Consider the following 18,538-nt stretch of genomic DNA (forward strand, 5'->3'; position numbering starts at 1 on the left):
CCAGCGACAGCCACATCCCAGAGGCGGTTATTTTTGGTGCGTTTCCTGTGATTAGATCGATATTGCTTTTAGTGGTTTGGCCTCTGGCCGTGAGTAGTTCGATGTTTTCGAATTCCAAAACTGCACCGCCAACCGCGCTGCTAAAAATATATCAAACACTACTCTCTCCTAGAATGCTGAATCTGTAGATCCTGATTGCTCCTCTAACATTGGAGATTTTTTAGCAAAGTACCACCAACATTTTCCAGGACAAAATTCAAAAGTACTACAAAACCAAAGCCCACTGGAAAGCATCATTGTGCACAAGGACAAAACAAGTTATAAGCTGGTGAATACCCTAAATAGCCGATAGCTAAAAAAACAACATTCAGAGTTTGCCCCCTTCGCTGCTTTGCTCTTTCCACATCTTATACTGCCCCTGACGAGTAGATGATTTGTTTTCTGGAAGCAAAGTTCTGCAGCTCCGACTACCAAAAGCCTCAAAGAACAATAAGAAAGAAAAGCGCCGCTTCAACCTCCACATGCACCAAGGTAAAGTCTCCTGTGCTATCTAGTAGCTAGACCCAAATCATAAAAGCGGACTTCTGTTTCTCAGTCAGTCAACAAAATTGTCCAGTATTCTGTATGTTCGCAAAGAAAAGCATTCAGCTTTAAGTGAATCCATCCCGCATTGAATCTCTATGTCAAAAACCCCGATCTGCCTTGTCATCTTTCAGTCTATGAAAATATAAGGGCAGAAAAGGTCAAACAAGCTGCAATATAAACCCATGGTAGCCATGAAAAGTCCAGTTTTGATGCTGACCAATGGCGCCGTTTACTTCCTGCAAGCATATCCTCCACCAACATTTGCAAAACTTTTGCAAAACTTGCATATCGAATTGCCAACGAAACATAACCTTCACATCATTTAGCCGCTCATAATGCCTGCCGTCTAATTGCACTTGACAATAACCTGGGTTTCATACCTATGGGAAAAGGAGACCTTTTGCGGAAAACAATCGGTTGATGTACTGTAGCGTGGTTCAAACAAGATCTGCAAATTTGAGGAGCTGACACCCGGTTGTGTTTTGGGCAAAATAGTAGCATAATGTATGCAATTCACACGCTATTTTGCATTAAAGAGGACTATAATTACGCAATATTAATGATTGATGCCTAAAATGCTGTAGTAGTAGTAGTAGTTGTAGTAGTAGTAATAGTAGTAGTAATAATAGTAGTAGTAGTAGAAGTAGTAGTAGTAGTAGTAGTAGTAGTAGTAGTAGTAGTAGTAGCAGTAGTAGTAGTAGTAGTAGTAGTAGTAGTAGTAGTAGTAGTAGTAGTAGTAGTAGTAGTAGTAGTAGTAGTAGTAGTAGTAATAGTAGTAGTAGTAGTAGTAGTAGTAGTAGTAGTAGCAGCAGCAGCAGCAGCAGCAGGTTAGGTTTGCGGCTTCGTGCCGGTGGTGTTGTTAGTACCCCTTTTGTATCTTCAGTGGACAATGAATTTGTTATGCAGGTTGCAGTTTCTTCAAAAACAGAGTATTCTCCAGATGCATAAATTATGTTCATTTTAGTGCTTGTGAAAAAAATTCCAGTAAGTTCTCATGATTCTAGCTTTTTTCCCGATTGTTCCTTGCACGTTGACTGATTTTGATACGATATTAAAAGAGTTGCTACTCTATGCCAAAAATTTCTATCGGTTTTATGTAGTCTGTTCTTCTGTTTTACAATCTCGTTGTTCGCGCTTTGTCTTGTTCTCTTGTTTGCCTTGATATTGCTGAATTTCCAATTTTGATGACGTTCTTTCCGTCAAAAATCGAGCAGTACAATAAAAGATTTTGGAGTTCAGCATAGAGTGACAATGGTAACAGTTCTGTGTTTTGTTTCTTTCGCTTTATTACCTCCCTTATGCAATTGTACAATGACACTAATTTTCCATTTTTCGGGGAACTTTCCCTTGTTCAGAACGTCCTAAAGATGAGAAGTAGCAATTTTCTTAGCGTCGGGGACAGTTTTTTCAGGAGAATGTTTTTGATGCCATCGAGTCGATTTTTATAATCAAGTTGAGACCAGAATATCCATTTTGTGGCTCCTCTTGCAATTTCTCAATTGGTCTGAGGTCTGTTTTACTTGAATACCATACGTGACAACCAAACATGATTATGGTAACAAGCTATGCAAGCGTTGAGCCTGGATCTCATTGGAGTGGATGATGATAGATTTTTTTCAATTGACCACAGTGCCCGTAGTGCTTTGGAAAGACGCCTGTTTGCAGTTTCATTCCAGTTTAGAGTGTCTGATACAATTATTCCCAAATCCTTTTGATTTTGTGCATCATTCACATTTTTATTATTCACTTGGACAAAGGAAGCAGTTCTGAAATTCAGGGTGTTACATTTGCCCTCGTGAATTTTCATCCCATTTACTTGACACCAGTTGAAGAGGCCTTCTAGGTCATTTTCAAGTTCAGCAGAGTTGTTGGCAATCAGCTTGTAATCGTCTGCATGTCCAAAACAGGTACTGTGTTCATTTACATCTGGTAAATCGTTGATGTAGACTAAAAAGAGCAGGGGCCCGAACAACGAGCCTTGCGGTACTCCACTAGTGACATCCTGTTCACTTCATAAGCAATGGCCGACCCGGACTTTTTGACTTCTGTTATCGAGATAACCCGCAATGATTATTAGCGCTTTTCCCCCTGATTCCCAGCAGTTCAAGTTTCACTATTACTCTGTCGTGTGGAACTTTGTCGAATGCTTTCTCAAAATCTAAAAAGAATACAGTTTTTCGTCAAGTAATTTCAAGTTCAGAGCATTTCGTTCCATTCAAAATGTATCTTTGCGTCACCACTGAATCAATTGATGACGTGATCCAGAATTGGGGTTCATTTGTTAAGAAGAAGTCAAGTTGCTTAACGCTCCCTATTTGATCTTTAAATCTGAAAGTTTGCTCGAAGTTATTGTTTCGGATTAGCGGAAGCCATTCCTTCTCGTAATCGCAACTAGAGTGCATGTTAGACCAGTTTAATAGCAAGTCAAAAAAGTCCCTTGTTTTTGAAGTGACCAGTTGTAGAGGCTGCTCTGGGGTGGGTTGTAGATACATGCAATTAAAAATTTTTGATTTTTAGAGGAACGAATAATCAGATAGTCTTCTCCTGTATTGTCTATTTACACTGGCTTGGAGTTAAGATTCTCGTGTACTGCGACTAGAACACCAGTTTAAACAAAACTGCTATTGTCAGATTTGCGATCATTTATATACACTGTGTATTTGCTGAGAAAGACAGATTCCGTTGGGATATGCTCAGTTATGCAGGAGGTTTGAGTTTGCGAAATTAAAACGGCGTGAAAGGTCTACGAGACTATGAATATTAAATGTTAAAGTTTTAGTTTTTTGTTGCTTTTGATCGTTATCGTTGTTCCGTAGTCAGGACAAGATATCCCAGGAGACTTTACTCAATTCCCGTTCTCCCGGTTCACGTTGCAGTGTTTTGCCATCTGCATTTTTGATATCTTGTTTAGTTGTACCTCCTTCGGATAGTTTTTTCTAGCTTTCAGTGCAAGGTTTTGCGCGTTTCGTTCTTCGGAATAGAGGTTTTGGTTTGTGTAGATTTTTTTTATCAGAGAGCTTCAACCTAGACCGCGAGGAGAGTAACAGTCTCTTGTCGAACACTGAAGGCATGTTACAAGTAAGGGGCAGTGTCACCCAGGTTTGTGTTTGCCTACAAGGTTGCAATTGGCAAAAAATCACGTTTCCAATTGTTGAAGTTTAGAAAAGTGAACACTTGGTTGATTGATTTTGGTTCTATTATGCTCGATGCGTACACGTAAGTTTTTATCATTCTATTTTTCAATGCCATGTATAAGAACAATGAGTTCAATTTTATGATCGCTTACTTGCTTAACGTTTTCTTTTGGTTGTTTCTCTAATGCTTCTTTGTATCTCGTTTTCGATAACTTGATTTCGTTTAACTTGTTTTGCATTGTTTCCTCAATCGCTGTTTTTTATAAAGTTTTTTGTTTTCTCAACATTTTCCGGTTTATCTCTCAGTCGATCAATTAGGACATGGCGATTGGTTTGGGTAACACAGACGTTAAAGATCAAGAGGATGTTTAGGTTCACTTGTTGAATGGCGTTTGTCACTTCTTTGCTGAATTTTGTGCATTGGGAAGACATATGCATAACTGTTTCGAAAAAAATGCAACAAAAAATGCATCTTTTTTGTTAATCGACGATTGGCAGTTATCACAAGAGATATTTAATCAAGCTGGTTTAGTAGTACTATTGTTCTTCACTGTCTTAGATGTTCTCAAACGATTTGAGACGCGGTGCCAGGGACGAATAGATGATTTGTTTTCTGAAAGCAAAGTTCTTCAGCTCCGACTACCAAAAGCCTCCAAGAATAATAAGAAAGAAAAGCGCCGCTTCAACCGCCACATGCACCAAGGTAAAGTCTCCTGTGCTATCTAGTAGCTAGACCCAAATCATAAAAGCGGACTTCTGTTTCTCAGTCAGTCAACAAAATTGTCAAGTATTCTGTATGTTCGCAATGAAAAGCATTCAGCTTTAAGTGAATCCATCCCGCATTGAATCTCTATGTCAAAAACCCCGATCTGCCTTGTCATCTTTCAGTCTATGAAAATATAAGGGCAGAAAAGGTCAAACAAGCTGCAATATAAACCCACGGTAGCCATGAAACGTCCAGTTTTGATGCTGACCAATGGCGCCGTTTACTTCCTGCAAGCATATCCTCCACCAACATTTGCAAAACTTTTGCAAAACTGGCATATCGAATTGCCAACGAAACATATCCTTCACATCATTTAGCCGCTTATAATGCCTGCCGTCTAATTGCACTTGACAATAACCTGGGTTTCATACCTATGGGAAAAGGAGACCTTTTGCGGAAAACAATCGGTTGATGTACTGTAGCGTGGTTCAAACAAGATCTGCAAATTTGAGGAGCTGACACCCGGTTGTGTTTTGGGCAAAATAGTAGCATAATGTATGCAATTCACACGCTAAAATTTTGCATTAAAGAGGACTATAATTACGCACTATTAATGATTGATGCCTAAAATGCTGTAGTAGTAGTAGTAGTAGTAGTAGTAGTAGTAGTAGTAGTAGTAGTAGTAGTAGTAGTAGCAGTAGTAGTAGTAGTAGTAGTAGTAGTAGTAGTAGTAGTAGTAGTAGTAGTAGTAGTAGTAGTAGTAGTAGTAGTAGTAGTAGTAGTAGTAGTGGTAGTAGTAGTAGTAGTAGTAGTAGTAGTAGTAGTAGTAGTAGTAGTAGTAGTAGTAGTAGTAGTAGTAGTAATAGCAGCAGCAGCAGGTTAGGTTTGCGGCTTTATGGTGTTGTTAGTACCCCTTTTGTATCTTCAGTGGACAATGAGTTTGTTATGCAGGTTGCAGTTTCTTCAAAAACAAAGTATTCTCCAGATGCATAAATTATGTTCATTTTAGTGCTTGTGAAAAAAATTCCAGTAAGTTCTCATGATTCTAGCTTTTCTCCCGATTGTTCCTTGCACGTTGACTGATTTTGATACGATATTAAAAGAGTTGCTACTCTATGCCAAAAATTTCTATCGGTTTTATGTAGTCTGTTCTTCTGTTTTACAATCTCGTTGTTCGCGCTTTGTCTTGTTCTCTTGTTTGCCTTGATATTGCTGAATTTCCAATTTTGATGACGTTCTTTCCGTCAAAAATCGAGCAGTACAATAAAAGATTGTGGAGTTCAGCATAGAGTGACAATGGTAACAGTTCTGTGTTCTGTTTCTTTCGGTTTATTACCTCCCTTATGCAATTGTACAATGACACTAGTTTTCCATTTTTCGGGGAACTTTCCCTGGTTCAGAACGTCTTAAAGATGAGAAGTAGCGATTTTCTTAGCGTCGGGCCAGTTTTTTCAGGAGAATGTTTCTGATGCCATCGCGTCCTTTAGCTTTGTTTTCATCTAATTTCGTCAATTTTGCTTCGATTTGTTTGACTGTGCAATCTATTTTACTTAGTCCGTTACTGCAAAACCGATTACCGGCAACACTGTCTTGAGCAATGTCTTTGTTTTCATTTCCAGTCGTTTGAAACCAATGACCGGCTACATGCTTGTCAAAACTATCTTCTTGATCGCTGCCAATAGGGCCGATATAGTGATTTATATCGTGAAACCGATGACCAGCTATACTATCCAAAACTGATCTTGCTCCCGTCAGTCTTGGATTAAAAACCTTTTGAAAAAATCGAGTAAAGAGTTCAGCTTTTTCAGCGTCGTTTGTAGTTTTTTCTTCCGCCAGGTACTTTTCATACTGAAAGGCAGGAGCTTTTCTCAGCTTGCGAATGTGTATTTGTATTTTATTGAACTGACTAGATTTGAGTGTTCCGTCCTCAAAAAGAGTTTGGTCTTTTTAAAACTACTTTCAAATTTTCGTTCGAGCTCAAGCACTTTAACAATCAATTGATGTTTTTGGGTTTTAACAGAATTTTCCGGGTACTCTATAGTTGGTTCATTCATATTAGAATTGGCTGGCTTCATCCATGGTGAAAGAGTTGCTGGTTGAGGAGTTATTTTGGGTACATTTTCATTTAACATTTGATAAAAACCATTGGTACCATTGATCTATTCGCTCATCGACGTTACTAAAGCAAAAAGGATGAAATGGGTAGTTAATGCTCGATTCGTTAAATTTATCCCAGTCTATGCAAAAATTAGTCTGTTTTTTATTTGGTTTCTGTTGATTTGGTAGAAAATTCTACTGGCGAATGCTAGGAGGTCGGAGCATTTCTTTCCATTCAAAATGTATCTTTGCGTCACCACTGAATCAATTGATGACCTGATCCAGAATTGGGGATCATTTGTTAAGAAAAATTCAAGTTGCTTAACGCTCCCTATTTGATCTTTTTATCTGAAAGTTTGCTCGAAGTTATTACTTTGGATTAGCTGAAGCCATTCCTTCTGGTAGTCGCAACTAGAGTGCATGTTAGACCAGTTTGTGCTTGGAAGGTTTATATCACCAGTTATTATTACAGACCGACTTTTGTATGACGTCTTTTTGGTTAATAGCAAGTCAAAAAAGTCCCTTGTTTTTGAAGTGACCAGTTGTAGAGGTTGCTCTGGGGTGGGTTGTAGATACATGCAATTAAAAATTTTTGATTTTTAGAGGAACGAATAATCAGATAGTCTTCTCCTGTATTGTCTATTTACACTGGCTTGGAGTTAAGATTCTCGTGTACTGCGACTAGAACACCAGTTTAAACAAAACTGCTATTGTCAGATTTGCGATCATTTATATACACTGTGTATTTGCTGAGAAAGACAGATTCCGTTGGGATATGCTCAGTTATGCAGGAGGGTTGAGTTTGCGAAAATAAAACGGCGTGAAAGGTCTACGAGACTATGAATATTAAATGTTAAAGTTTTAGTTTTTTGTTGCTTTTGATCGTTATCGTTGTTCCGTAGTCAGGACAAGATATCCAAGGAGACTTCATTCAATTCCCGTTCTCCCGGTTCACGTTGCAGTGTTTTGCCATCTGCATTTTTGATATCTTGTTTAGTTGTACCTCATTCGGTTAGTTTTTTCTAGCTTTCAGTGCAAGGTTTTGCGCGTTTCGTTCTTCAGAATAGAGGTTTTGGTTTGTGTAGATTTTTTTTATCAAAATGCTTCAACCTAGACGGCGAGGAGTGTAACAGTCTCTTGTCGAACACTGAGGGCATGTTACAAGTAAGGGGCAATGTCACTCAGGTTTGTGTTTGCCTACAAGTTTGCGATTGGCAAAAAATCTCGTTTCCAATTGTTGATTTTTAGGAAAGTGAACACATGGCTGATTTTGGTTCTATTATGCTCGATGCGTACACATAAGTTTTTATCATTCTACTTTTCAATGCCCTGTATTAGAACATTGAGTTCAATTTTAGGATCGCTTACTTGCTTAACGTTTTCTTTTGGTTGTTTCTCTAATGCTTTTTTGTATCTCGTTTTCGATAACTTGATTTCGTTTATCTTGTTTTGCATTGTTTCCTCAATCGCCGTTTATGATAAAGTTTTTAGTTTCCTCAACATTTTCGGGTTTATCTCTCAGTCGATCAATTAGGACATCGCGTTTGTTTTGGATAACACAGACGTTAAAGATCAAGAGGATGTTTAGATTCACTTGTTGAATGGCGTTTATCACCTCATTGCTGAATTTTGTGCATTGGGAAGACATATGCATAACTGATTCGCAAGAAATGCAACAAAAAATGCATCTTTTTTGTTAATCGACGATTGGCAGGTATCACAAGAGATATTTAATCAGGCTGGTTTAGTAGTACTATTGTTCTCCATTGTCTTAGAATTTTCTCAATTTTTTACTACTTAGTGTGTAATAGTCAGTAAGCCTGCAGACACCGATAACCGGCAACAACTTAGTTCCCACCTGACTTATTGGTTGATGGCTCCACAGGTACAGGTACCAGAGCACTCGATCACTTCCAGATATCCGCGCCAATCAACTTCCTCAGAGTACAAGTCGTGCCCTTCAAGTATTCTCTTTTTCAGGATTGTACAGAGTCCGCCGAGTTCTTCTGGTCCAAGATGAACAAGATCTGATCCTAGATGTGCATTGGAGATCGTTTTGTTTGTGACTCCATGGTACAACCACTGATGCAAATTATCAGATCGTTCGTTGTTTTTGTTTTTTGTTTAGCATTCGGATCGTTTGTTCACTGCGGTGGAACGGCACGCACTTAGACGAAGTTTGCTAGTTGGAGAAGTTTGTGGGCAAGTTTTTCAATTTTGTCAGCTACTTCCCGTGGCTCTTTACTCGAGTTTCTAATGTTAACGGTCAGGTCGTGCTCGCCGATGAATATCGCAATTAGGTTGAAGCGGCCTTTTTGGAGGAGCAACTTGCGGACGTGGTGAATTTGTGCTCCGGGCAAAGGAGAGAACGTTGAAGTTGGGGAATCGCAGTTCTCTGCTCTGGCTATCAGCAATCAGCAGATTTCGAGTGGATGAAGGTTTGTATAGGTGGTACCTCATGAGATGACTTCACCCATCACGGCTAGGGACACGGCCGGGGCTTTGAACAAAGTACAATGAGAGACTGAAACCGATAACTGGCTACTAAACATCTGTACTAATTGATCAATGTCCCTAGCACAATACTATCTGAAAACATACAGTATGTGAACATGTTCAAGACAAACCTATTTAATAAGTTATATAGAAATGAACCCACTGAATAGAGTTCTCGCACTTCACAGCATCTCCAAGCAATGCCTTTACTTACACACGCTGCGAGTAACTTACCAAACACCTTATAAGCTGTTCGCTGAGAAAGACACATTTTTTCCGCAAAAGGAAACAACTCAAGGAAATCTCATTGCAGTGCATAGTCTTGTTACCGCTGATTAGTTGTGTTCAAACCGGCAGCATAGTTTAGAAGTGATATGCAATCGCTGGCTCTGCTGCCGGAAAGCAAATGGATTTCCGATATTTTTTCGGTCGCCTTTGTCTCAGTTGCGAGCTTTACAGATATCTGGTGAACGGTCCTGAATGTCAGTTAGTGATTTCGGAGTCGAAATTGGAAGAGTTGACATTATTTCTTGCCAAAACGGATGTTGTAATCGCCAAAAAACATGTGTTTTATGCTCTGCGAATGATGACAGCTCACCGTCCTCTGATTTTTGTTTTGCTTCCTCTTGTAAACATACTTCTATGCTTGATAAATTCTCATCATTTGCGCAAACTTCGCGGCAGAATGTGTACAGTGGCAGAGCCAAAGGCATCCAGTGGAATCCAGCCTAACGCCACAGCACAACGGTTGAGTTAGGCTGGTATAATTTTCTCAATAATTTTCTATGATTGTGAAATTTATACCTGCCATAACCGGTCTCGAACCACCGGATTGAACTGTTCGATTTTTTTTCGAAACCCCTAAAACAAACATGACCCTACATGTCTCAGTTTGTTCAAAATCGTTTGCAACAGGAAATGCCCGAAATAAGGAAGAGGAAATTAAGCTATATAGACTGAAAGAAGCAATAAATTAGCAGACAAAAAAACTCATTGGAACTTGCTTTACAAAAAGGCACTTCTAGCTGGCTAAAAGCACTGCCACTCAAAAAGTACAATCCTTGCCGTGTTAGAGTTTCGAGATGGACTAGACTTATGGTTGCGGTTTTACAAAAGTTCTAACTTGTCATGTGGTGAAAAGTTCAACATAACGCATGCCCTCCACTGTGCAAAAGGCGGCTACAATTACGTTTGCTGAAAGAGGTCTGTTATGACGTCGAAACAGTGGCGGCTGAGCTTACTAACTCAATTACCAAATTGAATAGCGTTTTAAGGCTATTTCAAACCTCAGAGCTAGAATAGCATGACAAACAAAATTTGATGCTACTTTCCATCGAAGCCATACAGATTTGTTCAATTTGTTCAACATTTGTATTTAGCAACTGTTATTTGTACATAAATGTCATAGATGAGGTGAAACGCAAATTCGAACTACCTCAACTACCAGCAAAACAATACTCTGACTTAACAGTATTGCATCAGATTCTTTGCGATTGGATTGCGAACCGACCTGTTATTGATACAGAATATTCGACAAAACTTCTGCATGGTTAACAAACTTCCCATGACATCAAATTTACACTGAAAAAGTGACGTTTTGGGAAAATTTTCACATTCTGTTGACATTATTATCTACAACCAATCAACAGTTGAATTTGACATGTAAATCCACGTGACTAGCGGCATAAAACGAGCTTGAAAAACTAATAAAAAATAGAAGAAACTTGTTAACTTTGTCTTACTAATCTGACATACAGTGCGCATTGAAGAGCACTCTCTTGAGTGGTAAATTACTGGTTACTGTGTCTTTTTTGCAGATCATATTAGTGATTGTACAGTCTTAACTCTATTTTGACTTGTTAAAAAAGATTGAATTTTGATTTTTTCAAAACTTTCCTTCTGAGGAACAAAGTTCCTGGAGCCGCACCAACGCTGTTTAACAAGAGTCATTTGTTTTTACATCAGACAATTGGCCTAGCTAACGTTCATCATCCTGTGGAAGTTTATCTTACTAGCATTAGTGGTTAAGGAGATATCATCGAAAAACCTGTAGTTTAAGACTAATTCGTTATCTGAAATTATGGGTTTTTGCTTAATTAAAGCGAAGCCAATTGTTATTCGTCAAAGCTGAACAAGCAGTTATTTGAAACTATTAAGTATTAAGTAATGCAACGGCATTCTACAGCATAGCGGATAATACAGTTCACAAAAGTTAACTGCAAAGACACAATATCCCGACAGATTTGAAACCGCTGAAACGAGCTGGGCGGTGTATAGTTTTCCTTGACTTTGAAAGGAGAGCAGCCGTTACATTTGATCCTCCGACCCGGACATTGGAAAGCAAACTGCTGTCCAATCTGATGAGGAGATTGCCAAAGGCAGCCCCCAAAGAAAATCAAACGAATCAACAGCACAACGCCAGTGAACCAGAGCGAAAGGTGCGAGTGCAATTCACAAAACACGTTGAAGAGTTGACCTCGCTTAAAAGGAACCAGCAAAGCAAAAGTCAACCAGGCAATCCAAACATAACTAGCAGAGAGGAGCTTCAATCAAGAGCTCAGATGTACGATAAGAAGTTCCAAGATTTAGTGGAAGAACTTAACACTAAAACAGGGATTGACTACAAAATAATTGAAGATTCAGATCGACCAAACAAACTAAAGGTCCTCTACCAAGAGAATGTTCACTTTCTAGAGGAAAAAATACCCAAGCAACTGCAACGCCGAAACAAGCTTGTGCCCTAACAAACAAGCTAATATCGTTGAAGAACATCTGAAAGACGCAAGAAAGTGCAAAGCAAGTTTGGACTACCATTGGCTTGCATATAAAACCAAAGGCACGCAAACAGCAAAGAATGCAGAGCAAAGCAAAACAATTCAAGCAGTGAACGACAGCGAGAGCAATAACAACTCCCCAACGGACAACCCAGTTGCTCAAGAAGTGCAAAATGGAGCAACAGCAAGCGGCCAAGATACGGAGATTGTTTCGGAAACATCTTCAGCAAAGCAAAGGCGAGAGGAAAGGATGAAGAAATTCGATATCGAGTTCAAAACCAAGATGCAACTGGAACAAGCACGGTTCGAGCGGAGGAAGCTAGAGCCTGAAATGCAAATGAAGGAAGTGGAAACCAAGCATAAACTGCTGGAGGAAGAGCGCGAGCTAGAGCGCAATGTGAAGAGAACAGCCTTAGAGAACGATGATGCTTCTTCCCAATCAGCTGTTGCTCGAGACAAATCCCCCCTTCAACTGGACCCCAAAGAAGAGAGATGTCTTGGACTGGGCCAGCAGGATCGACAACCTTCTAACACCAGAGCGATCAACAGCTCGCTTCGAAGTAACCCCCGAAATGAACAGTTATAGTCACTTCTCACGATATCGTAGTTCACGAGACCGATACTCAAGTGTTGAAGATTGGGACGTTTCTCCCCGAGCTGGTCTACGATACAACACTGGCTATTCAGGTAGTAGTAGCCTACCAAAGCTGAAATTGAACAACTTTGATGGAAACCCCCTCGAGTGGCCGGAGTGGTCTAGTATGTTCATTACTACAGTGGATCAACAACCAATACCAGACTCAGAGAAGATGAGCCATCTGAGGACTCTACTCACAGGCAAGGCAAGGTCAGCAATCTCCGGAATGGGCTATTCTGGACAGTTCTATGGTGCTGCATGGAGCATTCTGGAGAAGAAATTTGGAAGGCCCCATGTGATCATTGATGCACAACTGGAGAGTCTTCGCAAAGCAAGTCAGGTGAAACCTTACGACTCAACAGGTCTGATCAGTTTCTCAGTTATTGTTTTGAATTTTGTGAACGTACTCAAAGAGTGGAAGCAGATTGTTGATCTGCAATCAAGCTCGACACTGTATATGGCAGTACATAAACTACCCCAAGGTCTCAAAGAGATGTGGTGGTTCTATGTTGATGATAAAAATGAAGACTGGCTTGATCTGGTTATGATTGAAAAGTGGCTATCTAGGATAGCATTCGTGCACAAAGGGTTTTCAGTTTTCAAGGGAGAGCGAAGAGAAGAAGACCGAAGAAGCACAAATTGAGAAAAATGGTTCTCGAAAACATCGAACTTCAGTGCAATTTCGAGCCAGAAAGAAACGAAGCAAACGCAAAGTAATCACTGTCCGCTAGCTTACGGCACTCATAAAATATGGAATTGTCCACTATTCAAGAACTTGAGTGTGAATGATCGGTACGCTGCAGTGAGAATGCAACGCTTATGTTGCGGATGTCTGGGCAAAGGATGTTCAATCAAAGATTTTAAAGTCAATGCGTGGGGCATCAATGGATGCATTAAGAAGCACAACCGATTGCTACACTCAGAAAACCAAATCGCTCAAGGCAATCGCGCAGTCAACGTAAGCGCAGCAACAATCAACCAGATTAGCGAAGTTACTAGCTTTCTTCAGATCGTTCCTGTCTCAATACAGAGCGGTGACAACAGGCTGGACACATATGCTTTTCTCGATAGTGGATCAGTGGTTTCATTCATCGATCAAAGCGTGCAGGAAGTTACGAGCCCAAGACACGCTCAACATAGCTGGCATACACGGAACGAGGAATCTGAAGACAGAAAATTTCCTCTCAAAATTAAGGGACTACATTCAAAGGTGCATTCAATCGAAGCGTTTGCACACCCATCAATATCCTTGGGAAACACCAACTACAAATACAACAAGCTGAAGCAAAGCTTCAATTACTTGAGTGTTCTACCCAACAAAAGCTTCAACTTGATGGAAATTGGCATCATCCTCGGTCAAGATGCTTGTGAGCTACAAAGCGCATTGGACTACAAGATAGGAACACGTAGTGAACCTTTCGCCGTTCTAACAGATCTAAGATGGGTAGTCAATGGACCCATGACGGGCAAGAGAAGACAAAATGTTTGTCATTTTGCCTTCACAGAAGATGTGAAAGTGGCTGAGAATATCCAAAAATGGTGGGACATAGAGACCTATGCTTCCAAAATCAACGTCGTCAGTCAGCCAAAGAAAAAACTGCAGGCACAGAAGATGCTAGAGAGTACGACGAAGTTTACAGGCGAGCGGTACGAAGTGGGAATGTTGTGGAGTGAACCAGAGCCAAACCTACCAAACAACTACAGCTCAGCCTTGGGTCAGCTTTACTCACTGGAGCGAAGATTCCAAAGGGACCCAAAACTGAAGAGTTTGTATCAACAGTAAATAGATACAAATGAAGAAAAAGGATTCGTAAAGATATTGGACGAATCCGAAGTGAAAGGCACCTTCGGGAAAGCATGGTATTTGCCACACCAACAAGTGCTAAACCCGAACAAGCCTGGCAAAGTAAGACGTGTTTGCAATGCTGCTTCAAAGTACCAAGAAGTATGCCTAAATGATAAGCTACTAGCAGGACGTGATCTGTTACATGGGCTGATTGGAACAATATTCAGATCCCGTGAAGGACCAATAGCCCTGAGAGCTGACATCGAATCGATTTTTCTACAAGTGCAAGTTTCCGAACAGGATAGATTGCTTGAGGTTCTTATGGCGTACAAGGACTGACGAACCTGTTCAAATATATGAATACCAGCTTCACGTACTTGGAGCTAAGAGTTCTTCAACTTGTGCAAACTATGCTCTCAAGCGAGTGAGACTGGACAACGAAGAATATTATCCAATAGCAACAAAAGCGATACAAAACAACTTCTACATGGATGATTTCATCAAATCAGTAGAAACCCAGGAAGAAACAACTGAAGTCTTCAATCAACTACAACCTCTTCTCTCACGACATGGGTTTGAACTGAAGAAGTGGATAAGCAACAACGATGCAGTTACCAAAGCAATCCCAGAAGACTTCAAATCAATCAGCAACACGAAACAAGTCGAAGTGGAACTCAATACCCCAATACAGAAGAATCCTCAGTGCTAGGACTACAATGGACCGTTATTGATGACAGTCTTCAAGTATGCAGAGGTACAAACAAGGAAGTTGAAGCACCTATAACTCAGAGGAAGATTTTGTCATTGGTATCTTCAGTATTCGACCCAATCGGATTGTTTGCTCCGTTCAGAGTTCACATGAGACGACTTCTGAAAGGCATCTGGACTAAGAATGGACAACATTGGGATAGCGAAGTGGAGCCTGGTGAAGAAGAAGATTTCCTGAAATGGAAAGAACATTTTCCAATTGTAGCTGAAACAAGCATCGATAGAAGGTACTTCAACAGAGGGAGGGACAAAACCGAACTTCATGTGTTTGCTGACGCATCTGAAGACACGATGTGTGCAGTGGCCTGTCTACGTTCACAGCCAAAAGATTACTCAGCTGACTTAGTCTTTGTTGTTGGAAAATGCAGAGTGGCACCGATGAGGCATCATTCAATACCGCGATTGGAATTGCAAGCGGCAGTCATGGCAGTGAGATTCAAAAAACAGATAGTCAAGGAACATGAAATGAAGATAAATAGTTGCAGTTTTTGGTCAGACTCAACTACGGTATTGCAGTGGATACACAGTTCCCATCGTAAACAACAAGTGTTTGTGGCCAATCGAGTAGCTGAGATACTATATACAACTGATGTTTCACAGTGGAAACATGTGAGCGGTATAAACAACCCAGCGAGTATTGGAACTAGAGCAATCAACATTGAAGAACTCAAGAGAAGTGAGTTGCTCACTGGGCCGGCCTGGTTGAAACAACCAGAACGTGAATGGCGAGAGCAAGTGAACCTAATCTTTGCATCAGATGAAGAGAATATACCCTCATCAGTGATCATGATACAGTTTGAAAAGAGGAAGGTTGTTATTTAGTGGTAACGCTTCAGTAACTTCAGCAGACTAGTGAACAGAATGACATACGTACATCGAACATTGAACAAACTCAAACCAGCAACACAACGTAATCAGCATTGAAGAAAGAGAAAAAGCAGCAATCTTCGATTTACTACAGCATTAACAGTGTGGTGAAGAGGTGAAATCTATGAAAGCTGAAAAATAAATTCCAAAAGGCAGCAAAATTCTACAATTCTCCCCCTTCCTAGATGAAGAAGGACTTATTCGAGCCAAAGGCAAAATAGGCAAAAGTCAAAAGGACTTTACTGCAAAGCATCCAATTTTGCTACATTGGAAACATCATGAGGTTGAATTTTTCTAGCGAGACCAGCACAAGGACAATCGACATGAAGGCACTGAGCATGTCAGAAACATTGTTCAGCAGAAGATGTGGATCCTAGGAATACGGAACGCCTTAAGACCAATCATGAACAAGTGTGTTACCTGCAGAACCAGCAGAAGAGAAACGATAGCACAAGTAATGGCCGATCTACCCGAAGAGCGGTTAAATGCTTCAACAGCCTTTACAAATTTTGGAGTTTACTTTGGTTTTTTCATTGTGAAGATTGGAAGAAGAAACGAAAAGCGATGGTGTTGTTATTTCACATGTCTAACTATGAGAGCGGTGCAAAAAGAGGTGGTACCCAAGTTGGACACCGATAGTTGACTCAATGCAATAATGAGACTTATTGCTTGAAGAGGCAGAACAAGTACAATCATCAGTGACAACGGGACAAACTTTGTTGGATCTGAAAGAGAGTTTGCAGAGTAATTTGCGGCATGGAACAAAGAAGGGATCGAAGAACAGCTAATTCAACGAGGAATCAGATGGAAGTTCAACCCACCAGCAGCACCTCATTTTGGTGGAGTATAGGAACGGTTGATGAAAAGTTGCGAGAAAGCATTATATGCAGTGTTGGGGAACAGATCAGTCACCGAGGACGTTCTTTCAACAACGATGTGTATTGTTGAGCAGACTTTGAACGCAAGACTGTTGACTCCAGTCAGTTCAGATGTTAATGATTTAGAAGCATTGGCCCCCAATCAACTCTTGCTTGGCAACAGGAACGTTTGCTTACCCTATCTACCTTGCGCAGAAGAATTTGTGGATCACCGAAAACTCTTTCGACAAACTCAAGCCTACGCAAATCTCAAATGGGACAGATTTCGTAAATAAAATCTGCCAACTCTGAATAATTGACAAAAATGGCGATCTACGTCGAACGAAACCCTTAAAGAAGACGATCTCGTTTGGTTGATCGAAGACAGTGATTAACGGGGATATTACATCCTCGGCCGAGTTACGAAGACTATCGGTGGGTCTGACGGTGTGATTCGATCAGCGATAGTTCTAACGAAAGACGGAGTGTACAAGAGACCAGTAGTCATGCTCGCCCCAGTGCTACCTGGGAAAGATGTTTGCGGGATAGAAAACAGGGCCGGAGATGTGGCGGCTGAGCTTACTAACTTAATTAACAAATTGAATCGCGCTTCAAGGCCATTTCAAGCCTCAGAGCTAGAATCGCATAAATTTAATGCTACATTCTATCGAAGCCATGCAGATTTGTTCAATTTCTTCAAAATTTAAATTTAGCAATTATTATTAGTACACAATTGTCATACATGAAGTGAAACTCAAACTACCTCAACTGCCAGCAAAACAGTACTACGACTTAACAGTATTGCATCGGATTCTTTGCGATTGGACTGCGAATCAACCTCTTATTGATACAGAATATTCGACAAAACATCTACATGGTTAACAGACTTCCCATGACATCAAATTTACATTGAAAAAGTGACGTTAAGGAAAAGTGTTCACTTTCTGTCGACATTATTATCTACAACCAATCAACAGTTGAATTTGACATGTAAATCCACGTGACTAGCGGCATAAAAGGAGCTTGAAAAATTACCAAAATTCATAAGAAATTTGTTAATTTGGTGTTACTGATCTGACATACAGTGCGTATTGAAGCACACTTTCTTGAGCGGTAAATTACTTGTTACTGTGTCTTGTTTCTGTAGATCATATTAGTGATTGTACAGTCTTAACTCTTCTTTGGTTTAACACACTCTACTTTGACTTACTTTGACTTAACTTGAAAAGGGAATTAACTTTTATTTTCTCAAAGATTTCCTTCTGAGGAACGAAGTTTCTAAGTAAGAGAAACTTTGTGCAAAGCACATAGTCAGTTGCTCTTACTGGATTTAATGAAGCCTAGCCTAGTTTGAAATTCGTGTTATTGAGGCCAATTGAGAAACAAAAGTTGTTCATTAAATTAACTCAGAATATTCAAATCTGAGGTGAAAATTGTTGTGCTATTTCTCGAAGATCATTCAACCAATTCAGTGCATTTCTCTTTCTTTTGATTACTTGTATGACAGTGTTGTGTACTGCCAAATTTGCGCAGTTTTGAATCATTACTTACAGAGTTATTCAACATTGAAATTTTTGCCCTTGTATTAAGATTAGGTATAAAATGCAAAAGGGAGCCGCACCAACGCAGTTTAACAAGAGTCATTTGATTTTACATCAGACAATAGGCCTAGCTAACGTTCATCATCCTGTAGAAGTTTATCTTACTAGCATTAGTGGTTAAGGAGATATCATCGAAAAACCTGTAATTTGAGACTAATTCGTTATCTGAAATTTTGGATTTTTGCTGAATTAAAGCGAGGCCATTTGTTATTCGTCAAAGCTGAACAAGC

The 18,538-nt window shown here is 40.0% G+C and overlaps 2 protein-coding genes across 3 annotated transcripts in view; one reads left to right on the forward strand and one right to left on the reverse strand.

Moving 5' to 3' along the window:
- Positions 1-9,163, reverse strand: part of LOC142353242 (sulfate transporter-like) — a 510,154-nt gene extending 500,991 nt beyond the window's left edge. For both annotated transcript variants that reach the window (XM_075405475.1, XM_075405476.1), the window contains exon 1: positions 9,150-9,163. The gene's annotated coding sequence lies outside the window, so the exon portion shown is untranslated. The remainder of the gene's footprint in view (positions 1-9,149) is intronic.
- Positions 1-18,538, forward strand: part of LOC142353246 (uncharacterized) — a 534,761-nt gene that overhangs the window by 370,649 nt on the left and 145,574 nt on the right. The window lies entirely within an intron of this gene.

Source organism: Convolutriloba macropyga, chromosome 14, assembly GCF_964194025.1.
Source record: "Convolutriloba macropyga chromosome 14, txConMacr16.3, whole genome shotgun sequence".
In the NCBI taxonomy this organism is placed as follows: Eukaryota; Metazoa; Xenacoelomorpha; order Acoela; family Convolutidae; genus Convolutriloba; species Convolutriloba macropyga.